General features: G+C 45.3%; 1 protein-coding gene across 2 annotated transcripts in view; it reads left to right on the top strand.

Annotated features, from left to right (window-relative positions):
* The first annotated feature begins 9,837 nt into the window (after window positions 1-9,837).
* Window positions 9,838-20,356, top strand: part of THRB (thyroid hormone receptor beta) — a 186,135-nt gene continuing 175,616 nt past the window's right edge. The window contains exons 1-2 of one of the 2 annotated variants that reach the window (XM_088653758.1): window positions 9,838-10,333; window positions 16,910-16,978. The gene's annotated coding sequence lies outside the window, so the exon portion shown is untranslated. The remainder of the gene's footprint in view (window positions 10,334-16,909; window positions 16,979-20,356) is intronic. The other variant, XM_035128990.3, reaches the window with a different exon arrangement.

Here is a 20,356-nt window from a genome sequence, read left to right on the forward strand (position 1 = left end):
AGGGATCTTGCCCACAGCTGTCCCTGGTTAACAGCCAGATGCACTGACCCATTGTGCCACCTGAGCTAAAAGGAAGTGTATGCAAGATCCCAGGTACAAATGTGGCTACAAACATCTCATCCTAGTAGTGACTTCAACCAGGAGAGATGAGCCCTATTACAGTGGAACCTCGATTTATGAACACCTCAGTTTACGAATTTTCGGTTTACGAACGCCGCAGACCCATCTGGAACGGATTAATTCACTTTCCATTACTTTCAATGGGAAAATTCGCTTCAGTTTATGAATGCTTCAGTTTATGAACAGACTTCCGGAACCAATTACACCCATGTTTTGGGTTATGTACGCTTCAGGTTGAGTACTCCGCGGACCCGTCTGGAACGGATTAATCCACTTTCCATTACTTTCAATGGGAATGTTCACTTCAGTTTATGAACGCTTCAGTTTATGAACAGACTTCCGGAACCAATTGTGTTCATAAACCAAGGTACCACTGTATAAGGAATTTTGGTCAATAGCCACTGCAGAACAGAGTCATTTGCAAAAGTTAGCAAATTTGTGTTTCAAACATTCAGCATATGGAACTAGTAGCACCAGGTCTAACAGCAACTGATCAGCACTTCTGATTTTACTAAATGAGGGACAGAAGAGGGTCTTGGTCTTCATCTCCTTTCTTGACCAGAGCTGTACTCCCAGGATACTCAGTGTTGTGTATTGAGTCAAAGGATTTTAAATCTGTATTCAGGGCCGGGTGGCGCAATGCACCATGGCGCCGGGCTGCCAGAGGCGCTGAGCCGCTGCGCCCGCGGCAGTCGTCCGGCGCCCGCGGCAGCAGGCAGTTGCGCCCGACTCCCGAGCCTGAGGCGCCCACCACCACAGTCAGCCGCGCTGTGTGGGAGGGGGCAGGCGCTGACGCTCCCGACGTTCGGGAGTCCTTTGCGCATGCGCCAACGCGAGCGCGGCTGCTCAAAGGACTCCGGCGTCTGCACAGCGTGGCTGCTCAAAGGTCTCTCCCGAACGTCGGGAGTCGTCTGGCACCCGCCAGACGGCCGCGAGGCGCCCGCCGGAGCCCAGAGTCCACCACAGTCAGCTGCGCTGTGTGGGAAGGGGCAGGGGCTGACGCTCCCGACGCTCCCGTGGACAGTCTTCTCCAGGCCCGGCTCTAGGTGTAGTCCCAGTGGCGTGGGGTGCCAGGGCGCTGGGCTGGCGGGGGGGGTGTTGCGCAGCCAAGCTACGCAGAAGCTGTGCTGTGCACTGCGAGGGCAGGGGCGCCGGAGCGATCTCCGTGCCTCAGCGCCCGACCTGCTGGAGACAGCCCTGTCTGTATTACTATTGTCTGTATTTGCGTTAGGGTAAAGTAACTGCCTTTTGGTTCCAGAAGGTACAGCTGCTATTGGTTCATTTAAGCTGCTGTATTTGGATCCTCTGTCTTATTGGTTTTCTCCAAAAGGCAGCACTGTGGTTGCCTGACATTGTTCCCTCCAAAATGTATCCCTTTCTAGCTAGTTCCCTGTCCCTATAAATGTAGCCTCCCTGCCCTCAGAGTCAGTCTTGTTCACTTTAATAAAGAACTGTTACTAGAGAACTGTCTCCTGCATATTATGTCAAGAGAGCTGAAATCACAAACCCCACGTCACAACACTCAGGACGCACACTCGTAAGTTACTGAAGGGGGCTGGAAAGGAGCCCCAATAATCCCAAGCACCAGGTATTACAGCAGTTACAATTAAACACACGTTGCAGACAGCTCCGCTCGGCATACAAATCATGCGTCTTCACAACAATGCATCTTGGATTTCTTCCAAAAAGAGTGCAGGACCAGCCTTCACCACTAAGCGGCTTCTGTTTTTCTCTTCAGCTTTACACATAGGACAATTTCAACACATCTCCTGTTTCAGATTTCATGCCATGGCAAAGTCTTCCATATCACTTTGTACAATGGTACAGGTGACCAGCTCCTTCATGGATCACTGCCTTGTCGTGGCGAAGGGGATTGAATAACTCAGAGAAGACATGAGCTATGCCGTGCAGGGCCAACCAAGACGGACAGGTCATAGTGGAGAGTTCTGACTAAACGTGATCCACCTGGAGAAGGAACTGGCAAGCCACTCCAGTATCCCTGCCAAGAAAACTCCATGGACAAAGACAAAGAGAAGACTCCCCGGAACAGACCCTGATGTTGGGAAAGATGGATGGCACAAGGAGAAGGGGACGACAGAGGACGAGATGGTTGGACAGTGTTCTCGAAGCTACGAACATGAGTCTGACCAAGCTGTGGGAGGCAGTGGAAGACAGGAGTGCCTGTCGTGCTCTGGTCCATGGGGTCATGAAGAGTCGGACATGACTAAATGACTAAACAACAACAACAGGTGACCAGATGACCGCAGGGACTAATAAAGCCTGCCACGGAGCTGTTTATTTCATCACGTGTATGGACTCGCTGCTTCAGTTTATTGTGAAGTCCAATCCTTTGCGGGTTTCCTTGGAAGTAAGATCCATTCAGTTCAATGGGAATTGATGTCTTATCGGGGGGGGGGGGGGACAGCAGGATTACAGCCTTAGGAGTAACTCCCTTTGGACTCAGTGGGTCTTACTTCTGAGTGGACATGAAAAAGCCATTCTGAACATAAGGACTTTGTGACTTAAAGACGACGGATTGCCCAGCTCATCAACCTGCCATATTTTTAAAATTCATGCTGCTTGACATGCATATTCATTACCCCCTGCCTGCATTGCACCCCTAGAGTTCTCACCACTCAAAGAATTGGGGTGCAAACATGTAACAACAACACTATCCTGGTGTTAGGCCTTGTGTGCTGGCAGCTGACAGTAGTCACTGATATAGCAGGAGGATAGGGTTGCCCTGACAATGAGAGCCGTAATGTTATTTAATCCCCCCCTTTTTTTTGCATTATTTGTTATTTAATCCTTTTTACGGTTTCCTAAACTGCACTTGTTTCTCAGCAGGAGATTAATTAGCAAGAGTCAAGTGACTTGCATTCATCTGTGGGAGTATAGAAATCTTATCTTTGATTCTAAATACATCTGTCATTAGGATAATTTTACTTTGCTTTATTTGCGCATGCATGTATACGTGTGAACGAGAAGATGGAGCAACTTCACCATTCCTGTTAGACCTGACCAGAAACACAGTGGGCTAAGTCCAGCCGATCGTGTACCGTGCAGTCTTTTCGGCAGTACTTAAATCCGGTTGAACTAAAATCCCACTGAATTATCTTGCGAGGTAGGGAAAACAATCTCAGCTTTTTTAGAAGAAGCTCAGTAACCATTCATGTTTTAAATAATGCAAGCAGTATGAGTGTAGAGGACTATTACATAAGCACACATTTTCTATAATCCAACCAATTTGGCTAAAAGAATACACTGGAAGCAGAAGTGCTCCCAGAATAATTCAAGGACTTCTTCAGCACTGAAAGGTACGCCTGCTTTATGGATTGAATTAATATGATCTCTGTGGTCCATAGATGGGTGAACAGAGAGCTTGGCATAGGTAGTGGAACAGAATTTACATGACAGAATTTCCAGCTCCAAGGGCCTTCTGGTGGTTCCCTCCCTGCGAGAAGTGAGGTTACAGGGAACCAGGCAGAGAGCCGTCTGGTTGTTGCGCCTGCCCTGTGGAACACCCTCCCATCAGATGTCAAGGAAATAAACAGCTATCTGACTTTTAGAAGACATCTGAAGGCAGCCCTGTTTTAATGTTTGATGTTTTATCGTGTTTTTAATATTCTGTTGGGAGCTGCCCAGAGTGGCTGGGGGAAACCCAACCAGATGGGCAGGGTATAAATATAATAGATGGTGGTGGTGATGATGATGATGATGATGACGACAGTGGCAAAGTGATTCTCCTCTTTGTGTGGTTATTTTAAAATACCCTTTCTAAGATTTAGCATTTAACCACTGCATCCAAACCACAGAAACCCCATTGCAAAGATCCCCCAAATCAATCTTCATGCACCTGATGTCTTCCAGCTGTTTTGGACCACAACCTCTTCCAACCCGAGTGCACAGGAAAGTGAAGGGAAGTGGGTCAAAGTTAGTCCTGGAGGAGCTGCCAGGAGAGGGGAAATTAAAGTCATGGCTCACCCAGGAGAAAAGTACACTGAGAGAGACTCCAAAAGGAAAGGGCAGGGAGGCAGCAGCTGTACAGGACACAGGGCATGGTCAGTTAACATTAATGCAATTCCAACAGGACTTTGACCTCTGTAGATTAGATAAGCGGACAAATTCCCCATTACTTCTCTCTGGGAAGCGCTTGAGTTAGATATTGTTCATAAATATTCAATTTTTTAAAATGTTACCGGTAAATGCAGGCATTGCACGGTTGTATGTGCCTGGTTTAATTGTTGCGTTTTATATTCTGTGCAGTGTTGGATATAACTCTTGGCAGCGACTATTGTCTATGAAGACGGAGAGGCAAACATTTGAACGCAGCCTCTGGTCTGAAAACAAGTAATCCAGGAATTCAGGCCAGGGCACATGGCTCCCCCCCCCCATTTCACTCTCTTAATAGCCCTGCGAGGTAGGCTCGGCTGAGAGAATGATTAGCCCAAGACTACCCAGGGAGAAAAGCATCTCAAAGTGCAAGTAGATAAATAGGTACCGCTCCGGCGGGAAGGTAAACGGCGTTTCCGTGCACTGCTCTGGTTTTACCAGAAGTGGCTTAGTCATGCTGGCCACATGACCCGGAAGCTGTACGCCAGCTCCCTCAGCCAGTAAAGTGAGATGAGCGCCGCAACCCCGGAGTCGTCCGCGACTGGACCTAATGGTCAGGGGTCCCTTTGCCGTTACCTTTACCCAGGGAGAGTTTAGTCACTGAGTGGGGATTTCAACTCAGGTTATCTCCAGTCCTATTCAATACAATGCAAAGGCACAGCAGTCATTGAAGGCTGACAAAGTGATTATACACAAGCTCTCAGTGATTTGTAGTGTGGTGATAAGAGAGCTCCTGGATTACACCCAAGGTCTGTCTTAGTCCAGTATCTCGCTTCTCGCGGTAGCCAGACAGGTGCCTATGAGAAGCTTCAAAGCAGGTGATACAGCAATGGCTGTCTCTAGCTGTTCTTCCAAGCTACTGGTATTACCGTAAGATGCGGACGCAGGTAGCACTGTGGTCTAAACCACTGAGCCTCTTGGGCTTGCCAATCAGAAGGTCGGCGGTTTGAATCCCTGCGACGGAGTGAGCTCTCATTGCTCTGTCCCAGCTCCTGCACCACAGCCCCCATAGTCGCCTTTGACTGGACTTAACCGTCCAGAGGTCCTTTACCTTTACCTATTAAGATGCATGTTGGCTCTGAACATGGGCATCACATATAGCTAAAAAGCACCAGGCATTGTTACCTTTCCTCGTTGGGGGCGGAGGTGTTGCTTCAACCTCCTGATAATTTTGGTTGCCCTTTTCCGTACAGTTTTACAGTATCCTTTTTTTTTGAGAAGCAGTAACCAGAACTGTACACGGTATTCCAAGTCTGGTTCCGCCATCTGTTTGTATAAAAGCAACACAACAGAGGCAGTCCCTTTCCTAATTATCCCTATTGCAGAATTTGCTCACTGCACACTGGGTTGGCGATTTCATTGTCCTGTCCACCACAACCCCAACATCCCTTTCTTGAGCAGTTAGTGCCAGCTCAAACTCCATTAGCGTATGGGATTAGGACTTCTTGTGCCACATTGTGTGTCACTTTTTAATCTGTAATTCTTGGGATCTCTCTTGGATTCCTTTCTTTAAAAAAGGGGGGGGGGGTTATATTGTCTGCTTTCCAGTCCTCTGATAAAAAGGACAAGTTACACATTTTTGTTAGAAGACTAGCAATTTCACAACCAAGCTCTTCAGGAACTCTCAGGTGGATACCATCTGGACTCAGCGATTTGTTAATTTTTAATTTAGCAATAAGGTCCAGAACTTCATCCCTTGTCACTGCTGCTTGTCTCAGTTCTTCGGACTCCCTTCCTGATAAAATCAGTTCAGGCATGGGTTATCTGACCTTTGTCTTCCATAGCCATCGAAAACGGATGCGAGTAACTCGCTCACCTTTCTTACAATCTCCTTGTCATCTAACCAACTCACACCTACCCTAGCTGCTTTCTTGCTGTATGCAAATAATTGTTTTACTGTTGCATCTTCATGTTTCTCTTTGGGGATTTCCCCCCCCTCTTCATCTCTTACTGTCTGCTCACATTTTGGGGGGGGCAAGTCTGTTTTTTTGTTCTCGTTTCAGCTGTCGTTGTGATCTAATAGTTTCCATCTGCTTTTGTTTTGATGGTTGTAGAATTTCGAATTGACAAAGTTTGAAAGCACATGCACAGACAGAAGAAGTAGAAGCCATAGCAGCTAGCAGATGACATTAGTTGTCGTCCTTCGAAAAAGAAAAAGGAAGACCTAGAACTGTGCTTCCCTACCTTCTGCTAGGGGCTTACCCAGACTTCTGTTTGTGCCGCAGTTTGTAAGCACGGGCCTGCTTGCAATTTACAAATATCAACATATACAAGCAGAAAAGTTTTCCTTCATTTGCAAGGAATCGTACAAAACAAAGTGGCACTAATAAATTAAAGTTCCAGGGTGGCAACAGAAAGCAAACTAAAAATGCTTTTTGCAGTTCATCAAAACTATGCAGCAATATCAAGTTATAGGAAAACTGGTGCTATTAACAGTAATCCTTCTAGTTGGTTTATTGGTTTGGCAACTTCCATGCACATGACGTGTGATGCTAATTATTTCCCCCAAGAGTTAAATGATAACTAATCATAGGCAGCTACAGGAGAGCTATGAGATTCAGGCGAGGGTCAGATGCCTTGTCAATCCCAGCAGGTATATAAGAGGACGACTGCGGCCTGCCCAGGCTAAATGCCATGAAGGCTGAACTTGATTCCTTAGAAAGGAACAAGACATGGGAACTAGTTCCAGGCCTGCCCAGGCCACAAGAGGTGTACAAAGTTCTGAATTAGCTGAAGAAGTGTGCATGCACACGAAAGCTCATACCAATGACAAACTTAGTTGGTCTCTAAGGTGCTACTGGAAGGATTTTTGTTTGTTTGTTTTGACTACGTCAGAGCAACACGGCTACTTACCTGTACAAAGTTCAGTTATTGCAAAAGTTTGATTTTATGCATTTTTTAAAATCACCATGGAATTTAACAATAACATTTTATGTCCTTTAGAGGAGAAAAACACTCTTCCATTTTCTTCTAGTTGTGAGGGTGGGGGATGCGGAGGGCCCCCACAAGTGGAGTAGCCTAGGGCCTCTCTTCATCTAAATCTGGCCCTGGCTCCCCACAATCAGACAGATGTGGAACGCAGCCGTTGTGATAAGACTTATTCTCTTTCCAAATCTGTTAACCCAGCTATGCTGCTTTTAGGCGCCCTTCTGCAGCCCCCTGCCATGATGGCACCACCAGCTAAGAACCTGGGCAACACTAAGCTCTAAGGCACAACTCTATGCCAGGGTGCCATAAATTGAAATATTGGGGGCGGGGCGGAGTAAGCCCCACCTTATATAATGAGCCTCACACACACCATTTGAATGACAATGTCCATCAACTAACCCCCTCAATTTCCCCCCCAAAATTGTATCTTTATTGAGTTTATAAAGAAAGAAAATAATAATAAGAAAGAAAATACAAATAGCAAAGAATTTCCCATGAAGCAAAAAGGTAGCATTTAAGTTTACAAACTGCTCATATCTGTGTTCCAAATTGTTGCTACCTACATATAATTTAATATGCCTATATACAATGTAACAAACAGAAATAAAAAGAAATGTGAATGCTTCCGATTAAGTCCATTGTGATCTAATAGTTTCCATCTGCTTTTGTTTTGATGGTTGTAGAATTTCGAATTGACAAAGTTTGAAAGCACATGCACAGACAGAAGAAGTAGAAGCCATAGCAGCTAGCAGATGACATTAGTTGTCGTCCTTCGAAAAAGAAAAAGGAAGACCTAGAACTGTGCTTCCCTACCTTCTGCTAGGGGCTTACCCAGACTTCTGTTTGTGCCGCAGTTTGTAAGCACGGGCCTGCTTGCAATTTACAAATATCAACATATACAAGCAGAAAAGTTTTCCTTCATTTGCAAGGAATCGTACAAAACAAAGTGGCACTAATAAATTAAAGTTCCAGGGTGGCAACAGAAAGCAAACTAAAAATGCTTTTTGCAGTTCATCAAAACTATGCAGCAATATCAAGTTATAGGAAAACTGGTGCTATTAACAGTAATCCTTCTAGTTGGTTTATTGGTTCGGCAACTTCCATGCACATGACGTGTGATGCTAATTATTTCCCCCAAGAGTTAAATGATAACTAATCATAGGCAGCTACAGGAGAGCTATGAGATTCAGGCGAGGGTCAGATGCCTTGTCAATCCCAGCAGGTATATAAGAGGACGACTGCGGCCTGCCCAGGCTAAATGCCATGAAGGCTGAACTTGATTCCTTAGAAAGGAACAAGACATGGGAACTAGTTCCAGGCCTGCCCAGGCCACAAGAGGTGTACAAAGTTCTGAATTAGCTGAAGAAGTGTGCATGCACACGAAAGCTCATACCAATGACAAACTTAGTTGGTCTCTAAGGTGCTACTGGAAGGATTTTTGTTTGTTTGTTTTGACTACGTCAGAGCAACACGGCTACTTACCTGTACAAAGTTCAGTTATTGCAAAAGTTTGATTTTATGCATTTTTTAAAATCACCATGGAATTTAACAATAACATTTTATGTCCTTTAGAGGAGAAAAACACTCTTCCATTTTCTTCTAGTTGTGAGGGTGGGGGATGCGGAGGGCCCCCACAAGTGGAGTAGCCTAGGGCCTCTCTTCATCTAAATCTGGCCCTGGCTCCCCACAATCAGACAGATGTGGAACGCAGCCGTTGTGATAAGACTTATTCTCTTTCCAAATCTGGTAACCCAGCTATGCTGCTTTTAGGCGCCCTTCTGCAGCCCCCTGCCATGATGGCACCACCAGCTAAGAACCTGGGCAACACTAAGCTCTAAGGCACAACTCTATGCCAGGGTGCCATAAATTGAAATATTGGGGGCGGGGCGGAGTAAGCCCCACCTTATATAATGAGCCTCACACACACCATTTGAATGACAATGTCCATCAACTAACCCCCTCAATTTCCCCCCCAAAATTGTATCTTTATTGAGTTTATAAAGAAAGAAAATAATAATAAGAAAGAAAATACAAATAGCAAAGAATTTCCCATGAAGCAAAAAGGTAGCATTTAAGTTTACAAACTGCTCATATCTGTGTTCCAAATTGTTGCTACCTACATATAATTTAATATGCCTATATACAATGTAACAAACAGAAATAAAAAGAAATGTGAATGCTTCCGATTAAGTCCATAATGCTCTTCCTGCTGTAACCATTAGATCCAAACATCAAATATTTTATTGGGGGTGGGGTTGAAGGTACCTCGGCTCCTAGGAGTTGGCTCCTATGGGCCAGGGCAAGGAGGCCTCTGCCCTGAAGGCACCACCAGCTAAGAACCTGGGCTGCAGGGCAATTTAAAGGTTTAAGATACAGACCTGGGGAAGATACACCCGACTGGGGAACTGGCCCCTGGTCATAGCCAGGGTTTTTGTTTAGGGGTGGGGGGCAGGCTTTTGTTAGGTGGGGGTAGAACCTCAGATTTGTATTGCTTTGAATTGATTTAGGAGGAAAGCTGCCCAACTTCCCTGAACTGGCCCCTTTTCGAGGAACATGGGCAGGATCGGTGCCCGCATATACTTTAATAAGGGGAGGGGGCAGTCAATGTACCTTTCCCTGTGTTTTGCAACACACATCAAACAACTTTAATAAAAACAATAGGCTATATATATTGGGGCGAGGATTTGGCGTCTTCTTCAGCGCGCCCGCATCCCCGAACTTCAGCCTGCGAAAGCAGTCTAGCTGCGAGTTCCGCCGGTCGTGTGAAACAGCCGGCGCGTATCGCCGGGGCAAGAGAAAGCAATTCAGCTGCGCCCGCCGCCGCCGCCTTCAGCGCGGCTGCATTCCCGAACATCAGCCTGCAAGTTTCGCACTGTCGTGTGAACCAGCCGACGCGTGTCGGGGCAAGCGAAAGCGGAGCGGGAGGGGAGGGAGAGAGAGGAGAGAATGCGCCCAGCGAGGAAAGAGCCGCCTCTGTTTTGCCCAGAGAACCCGGCGTCCTGCTCCATTTGTGTCACTCACTCGCCTGCGCGCTCTCCCTTTCGCTGCCTCCCTCCGTTCTCCCTCCCGCCCCCGACCGGGTCACTCGAGGACACAGGCCGCCTCTCGCCGTGGGAAGCGCCGCAGCCTCGCCGGCGTCTCGCTTTTGGTCTTCCGAGGCCGCGCTTGGCAGGTGAGGCCCTCCTACCTTCGCGCCCCCTGCCCGGCGGGCCGCCCTCCGGCCCTCCTCCTCCCCCCGTCTCTCCCTTCCCCTTCCCGGAGGGGGTTGCTTTGCAAAAGCGAGCGCGACGCGGATGGAGGCGGAGACTGGAGGCAGGCAGGAAGGGAACTTCGTAACGCGGCAAACGAGGAGGCCCGGAGGATAGAAATGGGAGTTTCTAATGATGTGGCCCAGGGGAGGGAGAGAGATTATGTGCGCGCGTTGCGCGGGGTTGGTCTAGATGACCCCTGGTCCCTCCGGACTCCGCGGTTCTGCTTCTTTCGAGGAGAGGAGGAGGAGGACGGAGCGCCTCTCATCTCCTGCACGTGGATCATTAAGAGCTGATTAGTTTCTCCAGCGGCGGCGACAAGGGCGGTTGGAAAAGGAAGTGGCTCGGCCAGGACAAAACCGCAGAAAGCGACTACTTGGCCCCCTTTCAAGATGATTAAAGCGGATTAGTCAGCCCTCGGAGAGCTGACAGCTCGCGAAGTGTGATGATCCCGTGTTTCAGCGCGTTTCCCTCGGAAACTAAAAAAGCGTCGTTGCATTTATTGCATGGGGCTTGCTCCCCTCGCCACCTCGAGGTGGGAATGGGGCTGGGATGCGCCCATACCACAAGGGAAAGCTGGGCTCTTTCTCTCCCAGCCCTGTGGGCAGGAAACAAGACTTCCTCCGGAATTTAGTAATGTGTGAATGGGGCCCAACGCAAATCCCACTCAGATCAATGGGGTTTAAGCTCCTCAGTCAGTTGTGTGTAGGGCAGAGTCCGAGGTGGGGGAGAAACCCTTTCTACCCCACTCCCCGACCACATTCCCTCGTGGGCAACTTTCCGGATTATGGAACCACAGAATGGTAGAGTTGGAAGGGACCCCGGGGGTTATCTAGTCCAACCCCCTGCGATGCAGGAATCTTTTGCCCAACGCAGGGCTCGAACCGTGAGATTAAGAGTCTCATGCTCTACTGACTGAGCTAATTATGGTTTGCCCAATAGTAAGCAGGACCTGAGGCAATAAATAAATAAATAAATGCCAAAGCCAGCAGCATGGGCATAGCCGGAGGGGGGAGGGGCATCTGCTCCACCAGTCAGTAAAATTCAATAAAAAAATACATAGCAAACTGAGGTTCTGCCTCCCCCACAAAAATCCCGGCTACGCTTATGGCCGGCAGAGCAACAGGTGCAAACCATACCTTTTATAAGGTGGGCTGCAGGCCTGTCATGCAAAAGGCAAAAGTTGCTATGCCTGGAAGGCCGCAGACCCCCAAGTCCTGGTGTAGAAAACACAGCTAGACCGACCAATGATCTGACTTCATGTACTGCAGTTTCCTATGGTTTTTAGGTTAAGATTTTGCATATGCACTCTGAAGGAGCACCTTTTCCAGGTTTAAAATTAGGGCTGTCAGATTGTCAAGCTCTTTCAGATTGAGGCAGGGATGCTAGAAACCAACAGAAAAAGGTTGGTGGGCAGACAAGCCAGTAGGTGATACTTACCTATTTGTTAACGGTGGTTTTCTAGTTAAAGTATGGTAGGTTGTCCTCGATTCCTAGCTGCTCCCCTTCAAGACAGCTGAAATTAGGCAGTGTGGTGTCCTACCCGGTCTATTGTGTTAAACTTTGGGGGTTAGTGAAAGGGGGGGGAATCTAAACAAAGGGAGTTGTGTTGTAAAGGTACAAATTGTTGCCTTTCTTTGGTTCAGGAAGTGTTGGGACAACGCATCTGGTTGGAGAGGCATCCTCAGAATTTATTGAGGCGCTAAACTCTTAAGTGGAAGTTGGGATCAAAATTTGCATGTTCCCATCACTGATAATTAAATCAGATGTGACTTGGTAGCTGACCTCCCTGAGGGTATTCCAGTCTTCCTCATCCAAATATGAGCAGAGAAGTCAGACAGAAGTATGTCAGGCCTCGTTCCACGAAACGCTGGATTTTAGCTGTCTTTCGTTTGACAGTCAGGAAGAGGGATTCTGCTTTCATAGTCAACATTTTGTGTTGTCTGCTAGAGTTTAAAATGGCAAAAGGAGATGAGCAGAGTTGAAATGACCTATGCGATTGCTGATTAAAAGGATGCCGCAAAAGATCTGCTCCCTCTCCCTTGGTAGGTTTGTGTATCGTTTGCCAAGTATGAAACATGATTTACCTCCTGCTGCTTCCAGATAGTTCTATGTGCCCTCCTGGCCACAGGAATTTCCTAAATAAACTACTGACGTTGGTTGGGAGTTTGCTAATGGTAGTATAGGGTTGTCGAGGACATTCAATTTTTCCATCTATTTACTCCAACAATCTTTTTTAATATAACTGCTGTCTGTTGAAATCTAGCTTACCATCTTGAGTTCAGGGCTTTGCGCACAAAACAATGTGCAATGCAGGGTTATAGTTCCAATGTGTTCATAGAATCATAGAACTGTCAAGTTGGAAGGGGTCCTGAGGGTCATCTAGTCCACCCCGCCCACAATTTAGGAATCTTTTGCCCAATCTAAGGGGAACCTAAGATTTAAGAGTAATAATAATAATAATAATTTATTTATATCTCCCCAGCCACTATTGACGGCTCCCAACGGAATATTAAAAACACGATAAAACATCAAACATTAAAAATTTCCCTAAACAGGGCTGCCTTCAGATCTCTTTTAAAAGTCAGGTAATTGTTTATTTCCTTGACATCTGATGGGAGGGCGTTCCACAGGCTGGGCGCCACTACCGAGAAGGCCCTCTGCTTGGTTTTCTGTAACCTCACTATTTGCAGCGAGGGAACCGCCAGAAGACCCTCGGCGCTGGATCTCAGTGTCCGGGCTAAATGATGGGGGTGGAGACGCTTCTTCAGGTATACTGGGCCGGTGCCCTTTAGGGCTTTAAAGATCAGCACCAACACACCAACACTTTGAATTGTGCTCGGAAACATACTGGGAGCCAATGTAGGTCTTTCGGGACCAGTGTTATGTGGTCTTGGCAGCCACTCCCAGATACCAGACTAGCTGCCACATTCTGAATTAGTTGCAGTTTCCGGGTCACCTTCAAAGGTAGCCCCATGTAGAGCACCTTGCAGTAGTCCCAAGTGGAAGATAACCAGAGCATGCACCACTCTTGTCGAGACAGTCTCATGTTCTACCTACTGAGCTCTATCTCTTCACTGTGGGAGGTGGGCGCAGAGGGAAATCTCTGCCTAAAAGAACACCAGCTTAATTTTCTATAAGAGAACGGTACCATGGCTCTTCCTGTTGTGTCTGTTTCCCCCAATCAGGAGTGGGGAACTCAGATCTTGGAACCAAGATAACAGTTGCGCAAAGGACAGTTGTGCAAAGGCTCTCCAAACTTCTCTACCTTGCTCAAACTCTTCTCAGCTCGGCCCCTCTTCCTGGCTATGAGTGTTTTGCACTGTCACCGAGTGTTTTGGCCTGGCTGAGCTGTGCCTTTTTGCCTTCCTGGATGGAGAACAGAAAGAAGTGTGCAAGTGTGACCTACACTAGTGGCCAAAATTGTGGAAACCCTTTGGGAAAAGAGTGTATTTTCGAGGTTTGATGGCTCGTAACACCTGATCGGCTCTCTTAACACTCCTGCTCATTGGCTACATTCAAATGAAGGAAAGCTACTGCATATCAACCTAAGCAAGTTGTGCTTCCTTTTTCTGGTTATTTGGCTATACTGTAACTTTGGATAGAATAGAGATAACTGAACAAACTTTGTTGCATTACATTCTTCATTAAATTATCTTTCCATCGATGTATTATTATGGTATTGCTCCAAAAGAAAGTGGTGTTATGAGCCATCAAACCTCAGAAATACACTTTTTCCAAAAAGTTTCCACAATTTTGGCCACTAGTGTATATAAAGGTGCAATGTGCGTTGGTGGGTCCACCCACTTTTGCCTTGGGCCCCGCCCACCACTTGCATGTGGCCCCTGAAAGGTTGTCCCGAATGGAATGCGGCCCTCAGACTGCAAAGGATTCTCCCCCACCCCACTCATCTGGGCATCAATAAGGTCTTTGAATGTCCTTTTTGCTGCTTTCTGCTTGCCAGTGGCATCCTGTTTTCAGTGGCTAACCCAGCCATAGGCAACCTTGGCTCTCCAGATGTTTTGGAACTACAACTCCCATGATCCCTAGCTAACAGGGCCAGTGGTCAGGGATCATGGGAGTTGTAGTTCCAAAACATCTGGAGAGCCAAGGTTGCCTATGCCTGGGCTAACCAGATGCCTGTAGGAAGCCTGCAAGCAGGAAAATAGACTTAAATTCCTCAAAGTTAAGCCTATTAATGGCTACAAATCATGATAACTATATGTTACCTCGAGAAGCCTTTATACCTCTGTATAGAAACTGCCGAGAAGCCACAGGAAAGAGAGCTATTGCCTTTTGTCTTCTGCTTGTGGGTTTCCCATAGATGTCTGGTTCTCTTTGCTGGTAAACAACAGCTCTACTTACGCTCTCATATGGGGAAAATACTTTATACTGTGCAATATAACTGCGACATTGTTCTAGATCTTTGTCAATGGCGTAACGTTATAGAGGTCCTTTGCACAACTGTTACAATTCAGCCAATCACTAACACCTGTGTGTTTTAAGGATAAATTGCGACTTATATTGTTTCATATTATATAATTATTTACGGGTAGTATTGATACGAGACACTATGGCCGAAAAGAGGGGTGTTCTTTTTTTGAAACTTTTTTTTAAAAGTACAGACAAATCAAAGTTTTCACAGCGCAGAGCCAGGAAATCTGGAAAGGACAGCAAGACATTTGTGTCTCAGCCCCACACCACACAATTTTTTCCTGTTCCAGAGGCTGAATGCTTTAATTATTATAATTAATGAAATTGTCCACTGTGTGCAACAAAAGCACTGTTGACCCTTTTGCCATAGCAAGTTAAATTATAGTAAATTATGTCTTTGGAGCAGGCCTACACAACACGTAACCTACAGGCCATGTGTGTGACATGACAACCTGATGTGGCAGTCCGCCAGATTGTTCACAACGCCTTCGGTTTAGCAGGTTGCTTGAGGCTGAAAAGCCAAGGGTATAGAATAAACCCAGTGGAATGCCAGAATGCTGCAGTTTAAGTTATATATGGCCTCAAAGGCTGCATATGCAGACTGTTGAAGTGTCCCTATTTTCCAGGGGCAGCCCCAGATTTACAGAAGCCACCCTGGTTTCTGGTTTGATCCTGGAATGTCCTGCTTTTCCTTAGGACGTCCCTATTGTCCTCTGAGAAATGGAGAAGGGTATAGAATTATCCAACCCCCAAGCCATGTGAAGGCAGCCCTTTATAGGGAAGCTTTTTAAACATTTAACTTTTTATTATGTTTCTATATACAGTATGTTTTTTTAACATGTATGTTTGAATGAATTACATTTTGAATATGTCAGCACAGGATAGATTTTGCTTCCCAGTCAGATGGGCAGGGTATAAATGGAACAACAACAACAACAACAACAACAACAACAACAACAACAACAACAACAACATCCCTATTTTTATCGGAGAAATGTTGGAGGGTATGCATATGTACATGCCTACTACAGATAATCTAGAAGTAAAACAAATATTAAATATTTTATTCTGCAGTCACAAAACTGACAGCCGAGTACTGCAAAAATCTTAGCGACATTTCAGTGGCCATGAGTAATTCTCTACAGCTGGTTCCCTCCCCCCACCCCCGCGAAACAACTGACCGATACTGAACTATAGTTTCAAAAGCGTTGTGTATTGTCGAAAAAAGAAAAAGTTAACTGGCATACAGGTGTTTTTAATTTTGGGGGGGGGCATGTTAAGCACAAAAACAGTGTAGAAAATAATATGTGGGCAAGTGGCTGAGTGAAAGTATGGAGCAGACCTGTCAGATTTTTGAGCTCAGAGCTTAATGATACATTAGGAATAGTTGTTTCCAAATTAAAACAACTGTTATTGAAATTGGACTGAGGCCAGAATCGCTTGCAGAAAAATACTTGCTTGCAGGATCTACTCTGTTATGATTGCTGATGTCTCCAAAAAGGGCTCATCGCAACACCTACAAATAGATCCTTAAAGTGGGATAATTGTTTATGTATTTATGAAATATAGCGGAGGTATATATTTAAAATATTAAGGCTTTCAATTTCTCTGCAATCCTAAACACACACACTTGCCTGGAAGTAAGAAAGATAGTGGTACTTTCTGTTATAGGATTGCATCGTTACTGCATCTGCTCATTTGGCAGAAAATTAACTACTTTCATTGATATGGGGAAACTGGAAACAGGCCTCTTAACAGGATCATGAAGGCATGACAGACAGGCATGATGCTCGTAAGGGGAAGAAACTGAATGGATTTGGACTTTGCCGCTTGTCCGCTCTTCAAGGGGCAATTGTGTCTCACTCCAGGTGAGCAGGCAAGTGGGAAATTGTTCGACTGTATTAAGTGCAGTATCATAACAGGAGCACCAAACTCTAAACTCTCAGGCACTGTTTTCTACCATTCTCCACCCCACCCACAACATCGTGTGAATTTATCTGTGTTACTTTTTCTACCCTGCTCCGAAGCGAATTAGGCTTAAAGATTCTGCCCTAATTTCTTTCCAGAGATTTCTTGATTGGACACTTCGACCTAATTGGACACTTTAAGGCGGTTGCCAAAGCCGGCACTAATAGGTAGGCTGCCAGTTTTCCATCAATGATTAATAAAGTTCATTTAGAGGATCAATTAGCATTTTGAAAAGAGGATTTTGAAACAGAAATGTTATAAAAGCTTCACAGAGCAGAGTTTTGTTAGTGCTTATTTCTGTGTGAGGAAGTAGGTGCTGTAATTAACAGTAATAAGCAATTTGTTTTGGAGCAGCGGGTTTTTTTGTTTTTTAAGTTCGGGTGGTAAATAAAACATTCTGGTAATTCTTCAGGGTGCAATCCTCTATACGCTAGCTAGGGAAATAAACTCAGTTGAAATCAGCAGCACTTATTAAGGAGAAAACGTAAGTTTCGATTGCAAACTTAATTAGGCTGACAACGTAATTCTATACATGCCTTCTCAGAAGTCAACCTCATTCAATAGGGCTTACTTCCAGGTAAGGGGGCATGGGACCACAGCCTTAAACAGCTGAATTATAGTGTCTGGATCATGAGAAGTCATGGTATCATTCTATTCTGCTTTGGGCAGACCTTACCTTCCTTTGTCCTGTTCTGGGAATCGCAGCCTAAAAAGTACAAGAACAAACTAGGGCATGTCAGGAGGATGACAAATACCCAGGGTGAGAAGCCTGGAGACCAAGCCTTATGAGTAAAGGTTGAGGAAGTTGGGTATGTTTAGCCTAAAGCAGAGGTGATTTAAGAGGTGATGCAATAGTCCTTTTTTCAAGTATTTGTCACATAAATAATGGAACATTTCCCTTTTTGTTGCTCCATTGCAACCTCTCGCCCATCACCCTCTAGAGGGGAGGGAGGGAGATCACATATGTACGATACTCTACAACAGTGCAATAGAGGTGAGCCAGTGGTCAGGCCTAGCTTGGAAGGGGCAGCATATGATTAAATGGTACATGAAGAAACAGAAAAGGCAGCAGAAGATCGTGACAGAGGAAGAGGTGGAGGAGCAGCAGAGCTGAATGGGCCCGGTGAGAATGCTTCCTAAACAGTCATTAGCAAGGCTGTGTTAAACTGCATGATTTTTCTGTGGAAATCATTGCAGTAAATACGTTGGTTGTAATCTCATGAGTTTGCAACAAGACATATGGAGATGGAAGTTGTCATATTCTGTGAGAGTACAGTAGTTGCACTTTTAAAACCGATAGGTTGAAAGTGAATATGCTCTGCTATTTTTCCTGCTTAAGATTTTTAGACCCTTTTGATTTCAGGAGGACATTTTCTCCTTGCTATGTGCATCCACGCAAGGTCTCTCCTGAGCTTTTGCACGCAAAGGAAAAGAAGATTTTTGTTCAGGCAATGTGCACTGTGCAGTAGTAGTAAGCTTCTCATTTTACCTCCTTGGCCTCCCCCCTCCATTTTTGTTTTTATTTTGACGTTCATGCTTACATACACATCTTGTTCCTCTTTTTTTTGGGGGGGGGGAAATCTATCTGATATGACATGGTAAAGAAAGTATTAGAAAGGAAAACAGTGTGGTATATTCTATTTTTAGTTTGCTCAGCACGTCTAATAATTTGATGCACAAAATATGGCATAGCAAGAATAAAAGCTTGAAATAATACCAGTAAGATATTGGAATAGCAGGGGATGTCCATGGTATGGGCTATAATATTAGATGTTTTATCTTCCAAAGACCAGAATATTGCGGTGGAAAATTAGCTATGTTGTGCTGAAGTATTAGTAATAAGTTGAATATTAGTATTAGTTGAAATATTAGAAATATTAGTAATAAGTTGAAATGAATTACAGTATATGCTGTTAGAATATTTGACAGCAAACATGAATTTATAGCTATACATTTTGCAGTGTGAGCCATGGCTAGACGTAGCTTCAGTTAGCTCCAGGATGCCACTGCCAGCATGACCCACTTATTCAGGTATCAGTACAGATGTTACATTAACTCAAATGAAAATCTCATATGCCAAGCAACAGCTGTATGCCAGCCAAGTTGTCAGAAGGTAGGGCAGGAGGGTAAAGAAAGTGCAACAAGGCTTAAATATGGCCGCTTGTTTGGGGGGGGGGGACTGTAGCACCTAAAACAAGTTGCAAAATCATTGCATTTACAGTTTCTTCAGCAAGTTAGGAGTTACAGTTATCAACATTTCAGCATGTGCAAAAGATTGAGGTGTTTGATGCTTAGTTATGCGGAAGATGCATGCACAGAAACCAGAAATTAATTTGTATTAAACCCTGGTTTGAATTACAAAAATTATTCTTCAAGTTTGTTAGATAGAGAACTGGGCTACGTACCCGTTCTGGCTTTAAGAACTACTTGATTTTGAGTTTCACTTGTACTAGCACTACTTTTCCAAAGAGACGTGGCCTTTGATTCAAACACTGTATCTCAACACTGGTACGGAATCCTCCTGTACTTCTGATTGGTGCTGGATTGCCCAATAGCCAGAGCAGGCAAATCATATTGATTTGATCTTGAAAGAAAATTACAACCAAGCTTTCTTAGTTCAATGTGATCCCACCAGAGTGGTGGGCCCTTAGGAGCCTCCACAGGGTATAATCCAGCACTCCTTCTGATATGGATTGTGGACCAACAGGATCACCCTCTTCCTCGGTAGGGAAACGTCAGATATCTTAATCCTGTGACCTGATACTGAAGCCAACGGGAGATGCTTGCTGATCAGTGGGATTTTGAGGAATGAAACAGTGCTTCTTCTCAGGTGCACATAGTTTCTCCCACTACTCACTATGGATCAGATGATTAATCAGGGGCTAATTGGCCAGGCTGGGACTTTACCTAGAAACCTTTCCACTATCACCTGTGTGTGACCCGGCTCTACCGCCTCAAGCAGAGGCAGGGAAGAATGCAAAGGAGCTGGTGGAGATAATCTGGTAAAGTTGGTTTTGCTAATCTCGCGCTCGGTAGTTGTTGTTGGAAAAACAGGAGTCATGTGCCTTAAAACTGTTGCATGTTCCAAAAACGGGCAGTTGCTAATTTGTCTGCTGCTGAAACTGAAGGCTGTAATTGTTTTCTGCCGCTCTATAATGGCATTACTATACCAGGGTGGAAGTAACTGACATCACTAGGGGTGAACCTTGCTGGAGTGTTACTTAACACAATGAAAACAAGGCACCCGGGCATGATTTCTCTGTTCGTGACACATCCCCATGTCTGCTTTTTGATGATTTCAAAATAGTGTGTATTTATCACGTTAGCGTGCTGTAGTCACTATTCAGCAACCCCGAAAATGACAGGGTTATTTAAGGACAATGGTAGCTCGTTCCCCTTAGCTAATCCTACGTGAAGGGATTAACACACTGTTGCCTTCCTTTTGTAACTGTGACTCACTTAATGTTTGGGATTCTTCCCCCCCCACCCTTCATTTTCTTTGATGTACTCATATAGGAATAAAGGCGTTTAAAAAATTAATGTCA

This window comes from Zootoca vivipara, chromosome 11, assembly GCF_965207765.1.
Source record: "Zootoca vivipara chromosome 11, rZooViv2.hap1.1, whole genome shotgun sequence".
Classification (NCBI taxonomy): domain Eukaryota; kingdom Metazoa; phylum Chordata; class Lepidosauria; order Squamata; family Lacertidae; genus Zootoca; species Zootoca vivipara.